A 14,999-nucleotide genomic window follows, 5' to 3' on the forward strand; every position below is an offset into this window, starting at 1 on the left:
GGACCTTGGGCATCCTCAGGGCATCCTCAGGGCCTCAGCATTGTGGTTCCCTGGGTCCAAAGGAAGAGAAGAGTTTGAAGAAAATCTGGAAACAGGGAAGGGACTGCAGAACTTAGGGGAGTTACCTGCTGTGTCTTCAGTAGATTTGTGAGACATGGCCTCTTGGGTTGGCTGTCAAGGGCAGGAGATCGAAGTGACGACCGTGTCTTCCCAAAAGGCCATGAGCCCTTTGGAGAGACAGTTCATTGGCTCATCTGGTCATTAAACAAGCATTCATAGGGGCGCCTGGGTGGCTGAGTCGGCTAGGCATCTGCCTTCAACTCAGGTCATGATCCCAGGGTCCGGAATCTAGTCTTGCGTCAGGATTCCTGCTCAGCAGGGAGCCTGCTTCTCCCTCTGCCTGCTGCTCCCCCTGCTTGTGTTCCCTCTCTCTCTGACAAATAAATAAAGAAAATCTTTAAATCAATCCATCAATCAATCACTCTGGTTGCTGTGAGACTATAAAGCATTCCTACCACTCTCCAGAACACAACAGAAAACACACAACCCAGTTAAAAATAATGGGCAAAGGGCTGAAGTGGACATTTCTCCAAAGAAGATATACAAATGGCCAATAAGCACAAGAGATATTCAACATCATTAGTCATTAGGGGAATAGAAACCAAAACCACTCGAGTTACCACTTCACACCCACTAGTGTGAGCAGAAAGAGGTAGGGGTCCCTGGAAAAAAGAAAGATGAGGCATGGCTTTCTTTTCTTTTCTTTTTTTTTTTTTAAGATTTTATTTATTTATTTGAGAGTAGAGAGAGAGAGAGCAAGCACGAGCTGGGGTGAGAGGCAGAAGGAGTGGGAGAGGGAGAAGCAGACTCCCCGCTGAGCAGGGAGCCCTATGTGGGGCTCGATCCCAGGACCCTGAGATCATGACCTGAGCTGAAGGCAGGAGCTTAACCAACTGAGCCACCCAGGCGCCCATAGGCATGGCTTTCTTGACATAAGATACGTCATTTTAGGGCCCACAACCCCTAATCCCCGCCATTTTATGATCTATGCCTGACCAGCACTATTTGCCCAGAGCATATTTCTTGCAGAACTTCCGGGGATATCTTGCAAATTGCAGAAGAATAGGCCCCGGTAGATAATGATTTTTTAAGGGAACAAAAGAATGTAAGAACAAACAGCCACTGTCAGACCAGGAGATAGCCTAATCATATCAGGGACAATAAATCGGTGGTAAAGCTCCCAGTGCTGATTCAAAAGTAAAGATTGACCTGACACACATTCTTGACCTATCTCTACCAGATTAAAACTCAAATGGAGGCACAGAATTGGCGGTGCCGACCCTTGAGGCCCTCATGCCTTGACCCGGACAGACAGATCACCTTAAGATGAATTTTGCCCCAATTCCTTGCTGAATTCCCCATTGCGCAAGCCCCTTTGTGAACCTGTATGCATGCCCAGCTTAAAACTTCCAGTTCTGTGGCTCCAGGAGACGCCAGTTTGGGAAATGGGCCCAGTGTCCTTCACTTGCTGCAGGCAAAACACTTGGTTTTCCTATTCTTTGGCTCGGTTGTCTTTTGGCTTCGACACCCACCAAGAGGCGAACCCAGTTATGGGTAACACTAGGATGGCTGTTATAAAAAAAAAAAACAGGGGCGCCTGGGTGGCTCAGTCGTTAAGCATCTGCCTTCGGCTCAGGTCACGATCCCAGGGTCCTGGGATCGAGCCCCGCATCGGGCTCCCTGCTCAGCGGGAAGCCTGCTTCTCCCTCTCCCACTCCCCCTGCTTGTGTTTCTGCTCTCGCTGTGTGTGTCTCTCTCTCCGTCAAATAAATAAATAAAATCTTTAAAAAATAAAATAAACAGGACAACAAGTGTTGGCGAGCATGTGGGGAAATTGGAACCTTCATGCATTGCTGGTGGGAATGTAAAATGATGATGCAACTCCTGTGGGAAACAACCTCTCAAAAAGCTAAACAGAGAATTGTCATATGACCCGACGTGATACTGTCATCTAATAAAAAATACGTATTTCGGTTTTCACCTGCATTCCTGATACCAGCACCTAAAATCCTTGGAACTTACTTTTTTTTTTAATTTAAAGATTTTTATTTATTTATTTGAGAGAGAGAGAGAATGAGAGAGAGAGAGCGAGAGAGCATGAGACGGGGGAGGGTCAGAGGGAGAAGCAGACTCCCTGCCGAACAGGGAGTCCGACGCGGGACTTGATCCCGGGACTCCAGGATCATGACCTGAGCCGAAGGCAGCGGCTTAACCGACTGAGCCACCCAGGCGCCCCTGGAACTTTCTGATAAGAGCAACAAAGGTGTCTTTTGTTATTCATAACAACCTTCAACCACACCCAAATTTATATTAATGAAGTAGCTTTTGGAAAGCCCCTAAGGATGGCCCGGTCCTGACTCCCAGGGAAGAGATGGGGCTAGAGATTGAATTAATCACCAACGTCAATGGTTTAATCACTCATGCCTATGCCTAGTTTTGGAAAAACCCCACATTATCTGGTGACCAGAAGCATCGACCGGAAGTATAGTTTTAGTGGAGAAGAGCAGAGTGGTCCCTTGTCACCCAGCAATTCTGCTCTAGGTGTATACCCTAAAGAATTGGGAGCAGGGACTCAAACAACAGGTATCTGTACACCCACGTTCATTTGCAGGATCATTCACAGTCGTCAGAAGGCAGAAACAACCCAAGTGTCCACCCACGGATGAATCGATAAGCCCAATACAGTCTAGCCACACAATGCAATATGATTCGGCCATAAGCCAGAATGACACCTGCTACGACACGGGAGCTCTTTGAAAACATGCGATGTGAAAGCAGTCAGACCCAAAGGGACAAATAGGGTATGGTTCCACTTGGATGAGGTATTAAGAACAAATTCACAGAGACAGTAAACAGATTAGAGGTTACCAGGGGCTGGGAGGGGAGGAAGAGGAGGGGAGAATTACTGTTTAATGGGGACAGAGTTTCTGCTTGGGATGATGAAAAAGTTCTAGAAATAGTGGTGATGGTTACACAACATCAGGAATGTACTTAATGCCACTGAGTTGTGCACCTAGATGGTAAATGTTATGCTACATTTTAAAAAAGATTTTATTTATTTATTTATTTATTTAAGACAGACAGAGAGAGAGAGAGAGAGAGAGAGAGAGAGAATAGGCAGAAGCAGGCCCCCAGCTGAGCAGGAAGCCCGACGCGGGGCTCAATCCCAGGACCCTTGGATCATGACCTGAGCTGAGGGCAGACGTTTAACCAACTGAGCCACCCAGGCACCTCCACGTTATTATATTTTTACCACAATAAAAAAAAAAAATTTTAAGATGTATTTATTTATTTATTTGAGAGAGAGAGAGAGCAGGGGGAGGTACAGACAGACTCCCTGGCTGAGCATGGAGCCCAATGCGGGGCTGGATCCCAGGACCCGTGGAGATCATGACCTGAGCCGAAACCAAGAGTTGGCCACCTAACTGACTGAGCCACCCAGGTGCCCCCCAAAAATTATATTTTAAAGCACCCTGGCTGCTGTGTGGAGGAGAATGGTGGCTTCTAGATTAGCCCCCGGTCATCAAGATCAAATTCTCTCCTTCCCTTTTTCCTGCCATGCACACATGCTGGTAAAAAGCAGTAGTATGAAGCCTACCATCCTGGGTCGGCCATTCGAAGACTCCCGCCTGTCTCCTCCTGAGCCCACTGGGTGATCTGAATCCCCTGGGCATGCAGGTGGGCATCTGAGAGACCCAAGCTTGTCTTGAGCCAACCCAACACGCTGGTCCCAGGGAAGCAAGTCCCGCAGAACATTTCACGGCTCGTGAAGCTCACCCCCAGCATTCTGGGGGCTGCCAGAGACAGTGTGGCTTTGTGGAGGGCTTCCTGTTGAGGATGGCAGTACCACTTCTGGGTCTATGAGAAGTGCCACGAGAGCCGAGGCCACCACTGCAGCCCCCGCAGATCCCCCAGCAGCCACTGGTGCCAGGAAGAGGAAGAAGGCATGTGCAGGGCTGAGTGGGGACTGAGTAGCTCTCCCTTTGAAGGAGGGAAGTGGAAATTCTCTCTTCCTGGATCATGAGGCTCCACTTTCATGTCTATATCCTCCACGGGCCACCTCCAGCTAGCTGCTCAAGGGCCCAGGAGTCCGGCTCCTCTCCCAGACCCGGGTCTGGCCCACGGAGGGTGTGCTTGGGACAACTCTGATGAACGTATGGGGGCTGGAGGCCACAGACACCAGCCTGGGAGCCCAGGGAGGCCCAGCCACGGCCCAGAGTGACCCGCAGGAAGTCGGTGGCTGAGCCAGGACTGGCACGGGGTACCCCTCCCAGCCCTGCCTTCTCAGCGGGTGAGTCACACACAGGCTCTTTCCATGGGGAGTTTCTTTTCTCGACTCTCCTCTCCTCCCTCGCTTCCCTTTCTGGAAAATCAGATTAGAACTTTGAAAGCTGAGCCGTCTTAGGATCGGGTTGCCAGATTTAGCAAATAAAAATACAGGATGTTCGGTTAAGTGGAAATGTTCGATAAGCGACCAAGAATTCTTGAGCGTAAATATGTGCCGTGTGATATGTGGGTCATAACCCAGTTCAGGAAAATGGCAGCCTCCCTCCTCGGCCTCCTCCAGAACCCAGCTGGGCCCGGCTCAGCTGAGCTGCCAGCCCTTCCATGGCACACCTTTGTTTGATCCCAGAGGCTCTCTGCTTGGTCCCTGGCTGCTGGAGTTTTCGGCGAGCAGGAGCCGTCCAGACACCTGCTGCACGATGTTGCAAGGGGAAATGAGGAAGCTGCCCAGACAGCCAGAGAGAACAGGAAACCCCTGGCTGCCACAAGAGAGGAAATCCTGCGGGGAGGCGGTTGAGGGGGTGGGGGAGAGGGGAAGGCGGGTCCAAGACCATAGCCCTGTCGCCCCCAGCCCCTGGGCTGCACAGGGGCCCAGCACTGAGTGGGGGCCATGAAGGCTCCAGGAAGCAAAGAGCCACAGACTAAGAAGACTTATGTCATGTCCACAGCATGACACTGTGGACTTGGTCTAGACCCTGCTCAGAGCCTATAAGGTGGGATCCAGCCACAAGCCCAGGTCCCCTGGAGCAGGGAAGGGAGTGGAAGCCTGCCCCTGAAAGCAAGGACCCATGTCTGGGGAGCCTGGGACCAGCACCGCAGGCCACAGCCGTGCCCGGTCACAGGGCAGGGCGCCCCCACCCCCGCCTTGCACCCCCAGGCCCCGGATCCCAGAGTCCAGCTTCCTCTGGCTACTTCCCTTCCTGACCAGGCTGCACCTGCCCCTCTGGGCCTCCTGTGCCCCGATGGGGTCCCAGTGGTCTCCCGAATGGCTGGGCCTCCACACCAAGGCCCGTGGAACAAATCTGGAGCTGGTCGTGTTGGCTCGAACAGCAGAGCCCTACTGATCCGCACCATTTCCTCAGCCTGTCCACTCCCGGCTCCCTGCACCCGGTACAGCACCTGCCCGGTCACTGAGGACCAGCTGACCCTGAGCCAGAACCGGCCGAGCGATAACCAGTGCTTCCAGAATGTTCTGCCATTGTACCCTTTTTGTTTCTTCCTCTCCTATATATATATATATATATAGGAGAGGAAGAAAGGAATATATATATATATATATATATTAGTGTATTTGATTCTTCCTCTCTTTTTATAAGGTTTGTGGACATTATTATAGTGTATCACAAAATTAACAAATGTTTGCTACAACAACGTAAACAGAGTAAAAATAAAAGCTTTGCAACCTCTCCTTTGCCTCCAGTCTTACCCCTTGCTGTTAGCTGCCAGTGTTAACAGTCAGATACGCATCCTTCAACGTCATTATGCTCACACAAGTACTCACACACATACACAACCCCGGACTTTTCTCTCTTTATTCTTTTAAATGAGAACAGATTGGGGCGCCTGGGTGGCTCAGTCGGTTAAGCATCTGCCTTCAGCTCAGGTCATGATCTCAGGGTCCTGGGATCGAGCCCCGCATCGGGCTCCCTGCTCTGCGGGGCGTCTGCTTCTCCCTCCCCCTCTGCCCCTCCCTGTGCTCATTCTCTCTCCCTCTCTCAAATAAATAAATAAAATCTTTAAATAAATACATGTATATATCCTTTTTCTTGGGGGACAACAAGCATGGGGTCACACGGTGCAGGGTGCTGCAGCCGCGAAGGCACATGGCCATGTCTCCGTGCTTCCCCAACCTGACAGTGTGTTTTGGTCCCCACAGTCACAAGATGGCTCTGCCCCCTACAGACCGAGTCTGTGTTCCACCGGGAAGGAGAGGGAAGGCAACAGGGTACAGGCACATAGCAGCTGGCTCTGACTAAAAGCACATACATGTGGGGCACCTGGGTGGCTCAGTCAGCTAAGTATCCCACTCTTGGTTTTGGCTCAGGTCATGATCTCAAGGTGATGAGATCGAACCCGCATCGTGTTCCATGCTCAGCGGGGCATCTACTTGGGATTGTCTCCCTCTACCCCTCCCCCGCACTTGCGCTCTCTCTCTCTCTCTCTCTCTCTCTCTCTCTCTCTCAAATAAAATTTTAAAAACTGTTTTTAAAAAAATGTATACATGTTACTAGAAAACCAGTCATTTTCTTTCCTGGGGATTCTGCTTCTACCTCATTAGCCAGAAGTACGTCCTGTGGTTGTGCCCGGCTGCAAGGGAAGCTAAGAAATCGAGATTTAGTTTTGAAGCTGGGAACACGGCCTGTGAATAAGGAGGAGGGGAGGAGAGATGTTGGGGAGCCACATCCAGCAACTCCTCCCACAGATACCATACGTGGGACTCTGCAACCGTTTTGCTCCCCACTCGATGGGCCATGAATCTTTCCGGATTCATGTCCAGGTCAACCTTATGGACCTACCCAAAACGGCATAACAGTCCCACAGAATGGTATCGCCCTCCTTTCTAGTTATTCCCAATATTTTCCTAAAGTAAAGGCAGGGGCAATAAACACCCTTGTAGATACATCCTCCAGTGCTGGTGCTTCTGTTTCTGAAGTTCAGTTTTCCCCCAAAGTGGCTTACTGGGCGAAAGAGTGGCATGTCCGTTGCTCTCGATCACCATGGAACCATGACCCCGAAAGTTAATAGCTTAAAATAATAAACTCATTGGGGCTGGGGCACCTGGCTGCCTCAGTCGGTAAACCATACAGCTCTTGATCTCAGGGTCGTGAGTTAGAGCCCTATGTTGGGCATAGAGGTTATTCTTAAAAAACTAAACTAAACTAAACCAAATAAATAAACTTACTGATTAATACTGGTTCTGAGGGTCAAGAATCCAGGAGTAGGGGCGCCTGGGTGTCTCGGTCGTCGAGCATCTGCCTTCGGCTCATGGTCCCCGGGTCCTGGGATCGAGCCCCGCATCGGGCTCCCTGCTCAGTGGGGAGCCTGCTTCTCCCTCTCCCACTCCCCCTGCTTGTGTTCCCTCTCTCGCTGTCTCTCTCTCTGTCAAATAAATAAATAAAATCTTAAAAAAAAAAAAAAAAGAATCCAGGAGCAGCTGGAGGGATGGTTCTGGATCAGAGTGTCCCAGGAAATGGTACTCAAGCCATGGTTGGACAGCAGTCATCTGCTGGATGGGGACAGGAGACTCTGCTTCCAAGCTCACTTGCATGGCTGTTGGCCAGAGGCTTCACTCTCCCAGCACCTGTACCTCGCCACGGGGCTACTTACAACATGGCAGCATGCTTCCCCCCACGAGAGAGTGATTTAAGAAAGAAAATTAGGGGCACCTGGGTGGCTCAATCAGTTAAGCATCTGATTCTCAATTTCAACCCATGAGATGGAGCCCTGAGTCAGGCTCCCCTGCTTCTCTCCCTCTCCCTCTGCCCTTCCCCTGTGCTCTCTCTCTCAAATAAATAAAGCTTTAAAAGAGAGAGAGAGAGAAAGTGAGCACCCAAGACAGAAGCCAGTCTTTTTTATAACGTAATGTCATTGCTTCCGCCTTATGCTACTGATCACACAGAACAGCCCTAGTACATATGCAGAAGGACCACACAAGAGTGTGAATACAAGGAGGCAGGGAACGTTGGGGGCTATGTTCCCCCAGTGGCTGGCTATAGATATGTGGACATACATTCTTTTATGGTGCCTTTTTTCTCCCTAAAGATTGTACTTATTTATTTTGGGGAGAGAGAGAGAATGTGCAAGCTTGCCCACAAGCAGGTGGGGGGAGGCAGAGGGAGAGGAAGAGGCAGGCTCCCTGCTCAGCACGTGGTTCCATCCCAGGATCCTGGGATCATGATCTGAGCGGAAGGCAGACGCCTAGCCGACTGAGCCACCCAGGTGCCCTGCCTTTTTCCTTTTAAAAATATAATGTACTGGGTGCCTGGGTGGCTCAGTCGGTTAAGCGTCTGCCTTCGGCTCAGGTCATGATCCCAGGGTGCTGGGATCGAGCCCCGCATCGGGCTCCCTGCTCAGAGGGGGATCTGCTTCTCCCTCCCCCTCTGCCACTCCCCCTGCTTGGACTCTCTTGCTCTCTGTCAAATAAATAAATAAAATCTTTAAAAAAAAACAAACAAAAATATAATGTACTTATCTGATTGAAAGTGTAATACAAAAAAAGAGAAAGTGTAATACATGCTGATTTTATTTTATTTTATTTTATTTTTTAAAGATTTTATTCATTTATTTGAGAGAGAGAGAGACAGCCAAAAAGCAAACACAAGCAGGGGAAGTGGAAGAGGGAGAAGCAGGCTTCCCGCGGAGCAGGGAGCCCCATGTGGGGCTCCATCCCAGAACCCTGGGATCATGACCTGAGCCGAAGGCAGACGCTTAACGACTGAGCCACACAGGCACCCCTATAATACATGCTGATTTTAGAAAAACTTGAAAACACAGAAAAATATACAAAAGATATCTCAAACCCTCATAACCCCACCACTGAAAGATAATGGCAGGTTACATTTTTATACATTTCCTTCCACTCTTTCTTCTATGCATATTGTGTTAGTTAGGATGCTTTCCTCAGATAACAAAAACCACCCTGACCCTGACTCAAACAAGCCAAAATAGAAGGAAAGCTATTCAGGACCCCAGGAAACAGGAAACCTAGAGATGGCCAGATGTTAGGGTTGGTGGAGAACAATGAACTTCTTCTTTTTTTTTTTTAAATACTTTATTTATTTATTTGACAGAGAGAGACACAGCAAGAGAGGGAACACAAGCAGGAGGAGTGGCAGAGGGAGAAGCAGGCTTCCCGCGGAGCAGGGCGTCCGATGCGGAACTCGATTCCAGGACCCTCGGATCACGACCTGAGCCGAAGGCAGACGCTTAACCGACTGAGCCACCCAGGCGCCCTGAGAACAATGACTTTCAAAAGGACCCAGGTGACTTCTCCAGGCCATCCAAACGCTGACTTCATCCCAAGCGTCCTGCTATGGCAAGGGCAGCATCTCATTCACTCCTTAGGGCAGGGAGATGATTGGAGGAGCCGAAAGTCTTCCTTGCAGTCTGATTGGGCCAACTTGCTTCACGCCCCCACTCCCGAACCAGATGCCATCATTGGGAATGCTATAGGCTAACTGACCAGTATAGACCTAGTTAAGAGGTGGCCATTGACTTAGAGAAATTACCTTCAGAGCTGCGGCAGCTTCCCCTGAGTCGCATGGTCATTTAGGTTGGAGGAAAAGGTTGGATGGCTACCAACAGTGTCTCCCATACAAATATACTTAGATAGTTGATATGATACAATTTTATATCCTTATTATTTCAACGGAATGTCATATTATGAACATATTCTTTTTTTTAAAGATTCTATTTTTTTTAAGATTCTATTTTTAAGTAATCTCTACACCCAACACGGGACTTGAACTTACAACCCCGAGATCAAGAGTGGCATCTCGGGGCGCCTGGGTGGCTCAGTCGGTTAAGCGACTGCCTTTGGCTCAGGTCATGATCTGGAGTCCTGGGATCGAGTCCCGCATCGAGTCCCACATCGGGCTCCCTGCTCGGCAGGGAGTCTGGTTCTCCCTCTGCCCCTCCCCCCTCTCGTGCTCGCTCTCTCTCTCTCTCTCTCTCTCTCTCAAATAAATAAAATCTTAAAAAACAAACAAAAAAAACAACAAAAAAAGAGTTGGCATGCTCTACTGACTGAGCCAGCCAGGCGCCCCTGAACATATTCTTTATGGTTTAAATTTTTATAAATAAATGGCCATATAATAGTCTAACAAGTTACATACCATAATTTACTTTTTACAACAGCTTATTGAGATACAATTCAACCATTTAAACTGTACAATTCAATGGCTTTTAGTATATTCCCGGAGTTGTGCAACTGTCTTCATTATCAATTTTTCAACATTGTCATCATCTCAGAAAGCAACCCGGTACCCACTAGCAGCCACACCACAATTCAGCTCCCATAGTCCCAGGCAACCACTAATGGACTTCCTATCTTTATGGATTTGCTTATTCTGGATGTTTTGCATAAATGGTATCATAAAATACATGTCCTTCGTGACTGGCTTCTTTCAGTTAGCATAAAGTTCTCAAGGTTCATCCCTGTTCTAGTGTGTTCCAGTATTTTATTTCTTTTCATTGCTGAATAATATTCCATTGTATGGATAGATTACATTTTAAAAAAATCTCGGGGCACCTGGGTGGCTCAGTAGGTTAAGTGTCTGCCTTTGGCTCAGGTCATGATCTCAGGGTCCTGGGATCGAGCTCCATGTCAGGTCCCTGCTCAGTGGGGAGTCTGCTTCTCTCTTTCCGTTTGTCCCTCCCCTCCCCCCCAACTCATGCTCTCTCTCTCTCTCTCTCTCAGATAAATAAATAAATAAAATCTTTTTAAAAATGTATTTGTCAGTTAATGGGCATTTGGGTTGTTTCCATTTTTTGGCTACTATAAATACTGTCTTAGTTCATTCATGCTGCTATAAAAAAAGTGAAAATACCATTGACTAGGTAGCACATAAACAACAGAAATTTATTTTTCACAGTTCTGGAGGCTGGGAAGTCCAAAATCAAGGCAGTGGCAGGTTCAGTGTCTAATGAGAGACTGCTTCCTCTTTAAGGCCAGTTTCTTGTTATTAGTCTCACATAATGGAAGCCAGGAGGGAGCTCTCTGGGATCTCTTGTAAAAGGGCATTTGCTGAAAAGATCATTTGTTTCCCACTGAATGGTCTTAGCACCCTTGTTGAAAAATCAACTGATCATAAAAGTGAGAGTTTATATCTGGCTTCTCAGTTCTTTTTTTAAAAAAATAATTAATTAATTTTAAATAGGCGCCACACCCAATGTGGGGCTTGAACTCACAACCCTGAGATCAAGAGTCACATCCTCTACTGACTGAGCCTGCCAGGCTCCCCTGGGCTCTCAGTTCTATTCCACAGATCTCTGTCTATCCTCACACCTGTACTGCACTCCATTGATTACTACAACTTTGTAGTAATTTTGCAGTCAGGAAGTAGTGAGTCCTCCAACTTTGTGCTCCTTTTTCAAGATTGTTTTAGCTATCCTGGATCCCTTATATGTCCATATGAATCCTAGGATCAGCTTTTCAATTTCTGGTGATAAAAAAACCACAACTAATTAGGATTTTGATAGAGATCATTTTGAATCTAGGAATCAATTTGGGAGGATTGCCATCTTAACAATATTAAATCTTCCAATCCATGAACATGGGATGCCTTTATTGACGTCTTCCTTCATTTCTTTAATGATGTTTTATAGTTTTTAGTGTACAAATCTTACACTTTAAAAAATGTATTCTTAAAAATTTTATTCTTTTTGTTGTTATTATAAGTAGAATTGCTTCCTTAATTTCATTTTTGGATTGAAATATATATATACATATATTTAAAGATTATTTATTTATTTGAGAGAGAAAGAGCACAAGCAAGGGGAAGGGCAGAGGTAGAGGGAGAAGCAGACTCTCCGCTGAGCAGGGAGCCTGAAGTGGGGATCATGACCTGAGCTGAAGGCAGATGCCCAACCTACTGAGCCATCCAGGCAGCCTGTTGAGATCTTTGTTTATTTTTTTAAGATTTTATTTTTAAGCAATCTCCACACCCAACATGGGGCTTGAACCTACAACCCCGAGATCAAGACTTGCATGCTCTACCGAATGGGCCAGCAAGGAGCCCTTCTGAGATCTTTATTGTGACACTGTTAGTGTGTCTCATTCGCATATGCTTGCATTCACCAACCCACAACTGATCAATGCTTGACCCCCCCTTTTTTTTAAGATTTTCTTTATTTATTTGACACACAGAGAGAGGGAGAGAGCAAGCACAAGGAGGGGGAGCGGCAGGCAGGGGAGAAGCAGGCTCCCCGCTGAGCAGGGAGCCCGATGTGGAGCTCTATCCCAGGACCCTAGGATCATGACCGGAGCCAAAGGCAGATGCTTAACTGACTGAGCCACCCAGGTGCCCTGCTTGAAACCCTTTGTAAGCATAGGGCATTTCAGGGATGAATTGGGCCATCCTTCTCTGCTGAAGCCAGTCTGGTGAGAGAGACAGACCTGTGTGAGGGCAATTACATGAGGACTGGAGCAGTGGGAGGTCACACTTCAATGGCTCTAAGCACCTGATGAAGATGAACTCATTTAAAGCTCATTAACATCTCTTAGAGGTGGTACTTCTTTTTCCCTATTGCAGTAGAGAAAACTCACCCAAGGTGACACTGCCAGTAATGAGCAGAGGTAGGATTTGAACCTTGAGCCAGAGCTCTTAGCTCTCGTGCTGTTCACTCCCTCTACAAAACCGTCCCCAAAGAACAAATAAAGTGCCACAGCAGTAAATACAGTAATGATAAATACGACCCCGGCAGTGGGCAGAGTCCTGCAGACACAAAGAGGGAAACAGTCCACTCTACCTGGAGGCGTTGAAGGATGTTTCCGCGGAGGAACCGTTCTTTAGCCGAGCCTTGAAAAAAGAATTCACCAGAACTCAACAGTGGGAAGGTTGTTTCAAGCCTGTGTGAGAGCAGACAGCTGTGAAGGGGCTCAGGGTGTCCAGTTAGCATCAGTCTGTTTGTTACAGAAGTGCTCTCCTTAAAATAACAGGGAGGAAGAGCTACAGAGAACAATTTTTTTAAATCACTGTCCTCTCTCTCTGCTCATGTCAATTACAACTGAAATATTTCTTTATTGAAAACAGAAATATTAAAAATGTTTAAAATTTAAAGTAAAAAACTTCACACTGAAAATATATCTTTTTTTTTTAAAGGTTGGGGTTTCTTTCTTTTTTTTTTTTAAGATTTTATCCATTCATTTGAGACACAGAGATAGAGAGAGAGAGAAAGTATGAGCAGGGAGAGAGGCAGAGGGAGATGCAGGCTCCCCGCTGAGCCAGGAGCCCGATGTGGGGCTCGATCCCAGGACCTTGGGATCATGACCTGAGCTGAAGGCAGACGCCCAACCATCTGAGCCACCCAGGCGCCCCTGAAAATATATCTTTAAAAATTTATTTGAATAATCTCTACACCCAGCTTGGGGCTCGAACTCCCAACCCCCCCAGATCAAGAGTTGGTCGCTCCTCTGACTGAGCCATGCCAGGCGCCCCTAAAATATTTTTAAGAGAAATATTATTTACTGATTTCTAATCACATTGTGTCTATGGTATTCTAACCACTTTGAAATGGACCCAGAACGGTATAAAAACTGCAGTTTGCAGGTCAAAGACTTCCAAGGGCTTTTTGGTGTGAGAGCACTTCACGCAGCAGCCATAAGCAGAAGACCCCGAAGACAGTAAACATGGATTCCTGCCTCAACTGGAAGTTTATAAAAATTTTCCATGAGGTGGCAGCAGTTCTTCAAGGAGTCGTGGAAAAGGATATGGGCTGAAAATTCAAGTTTTTTGTTGGTGGGGTTTTGGTTGTTTTTTTTTTTTTTTTTTTTTTGCCATTAAAGTGAGATCTCTTTCATGCACTTGAACTTTGCCTACCTTAGAATAAAATCCACGATTTAAAAATTCCTTGATTTACAGGGGCGCCTGGGTGGCTCAGTCGTTAGGCGTCTGCCTTCCGCTCAGGTCATGATCCCACGGTCCCGGGGATCGAGCCCCGCATCGGGCTTCCTGCTCCGCGGGAAGCCTGCTTGTGTTCCCTCTCTCACTGTATCTCTCTCTGTCAAATAAATAAAATCTTTAAAAAAATAAAAAATAAAATAAAAGTTCCTTGATTTACAGAACGAAACTGGTTTCAAGTGTCACTATTTTCTGGAATTTTCTCGATGCTGTTCTCTATCAGCTCACGCAGGCGGACCGAGGTTTCCTTCTACCTCTCAAGGTCATTTCCGAGCGGTCTACTGAACGAAGCAAAATGCGATTCCCACCACAGCAACTAGAAAGCCGTGTTTAATGTCAGCCCTGCCAAGCAACGTGAAGCAAGCGGTAAGTGATTCTGGCATCTGGAAATGTTCCATGCTTCACCCCAAGTGAGTGTGTCCCTTACTCTCCGCTCTCCGGCAGGATGCCCTGTTAACTTCTATTTTCTCAGACATCTGCACCGATCTCAATTTACGCTTGTAAGAGACAAGTATAAGAGAGGAGCCCAGCTAGCTAAAGTGCAGCAGGAGAACAAAAAGTGGAAAGGATGGGCCCTCACAGAAGAGAATTGTTTCAGTCCCAGAACAAAGGGGCAGATGGATTAGGCCAGTCTGAGCCCTGGCTCCGCCTCTTAGCAGCTGGGCCCTCACCTGATCTCTGAGCTAGTGTTTTTCAACCACAGACAGAAGGACAACAATACCTATTCACAGGATCGGAGGGTGCAAAGGGGAGAATGTCCAAGTTAGTGGAAGCTACACCAAATATTTTACCAGGCCATCCAAATGTTTCCCCGCTGGCTTTTTTTTTATTCCCCCTTTGCCTGTTTCCCACACCAGAAAGACGATGGAAATAAAAATCAAAGTCCTAATCCTCTAGTCAATCCATTTTTGGCTGGCTGTCCTCCCTGGCTTCACACCAGAATCACCAGGGAGCCCTCGTCCCAGGCCAGGGCAATGGCCACAGTCCCTGTGGGTGGGGTATGAACTTGAGGCAGCCACTTGACAAACCCTCTGA

Source organism: Callorhinus ursinus, unplaced genomic scaffold (genome assembly GCF_003265705.2).
Source record: "Callorhinus ursinus isolate GAN/ISIS: 27379988/994484 unplaced genomic scaffold, GSC_fseal_2.0 scaffold55, whole genome shotgun sequence".
In the NCBI taxonomy this organism is placed as follows: domain Eukaryota; kingdom Metazoa; phylum Chordata; class Mammalia; order Carnivora; family Otariidae; genus Callorhinus; species Callorhinus ursinus.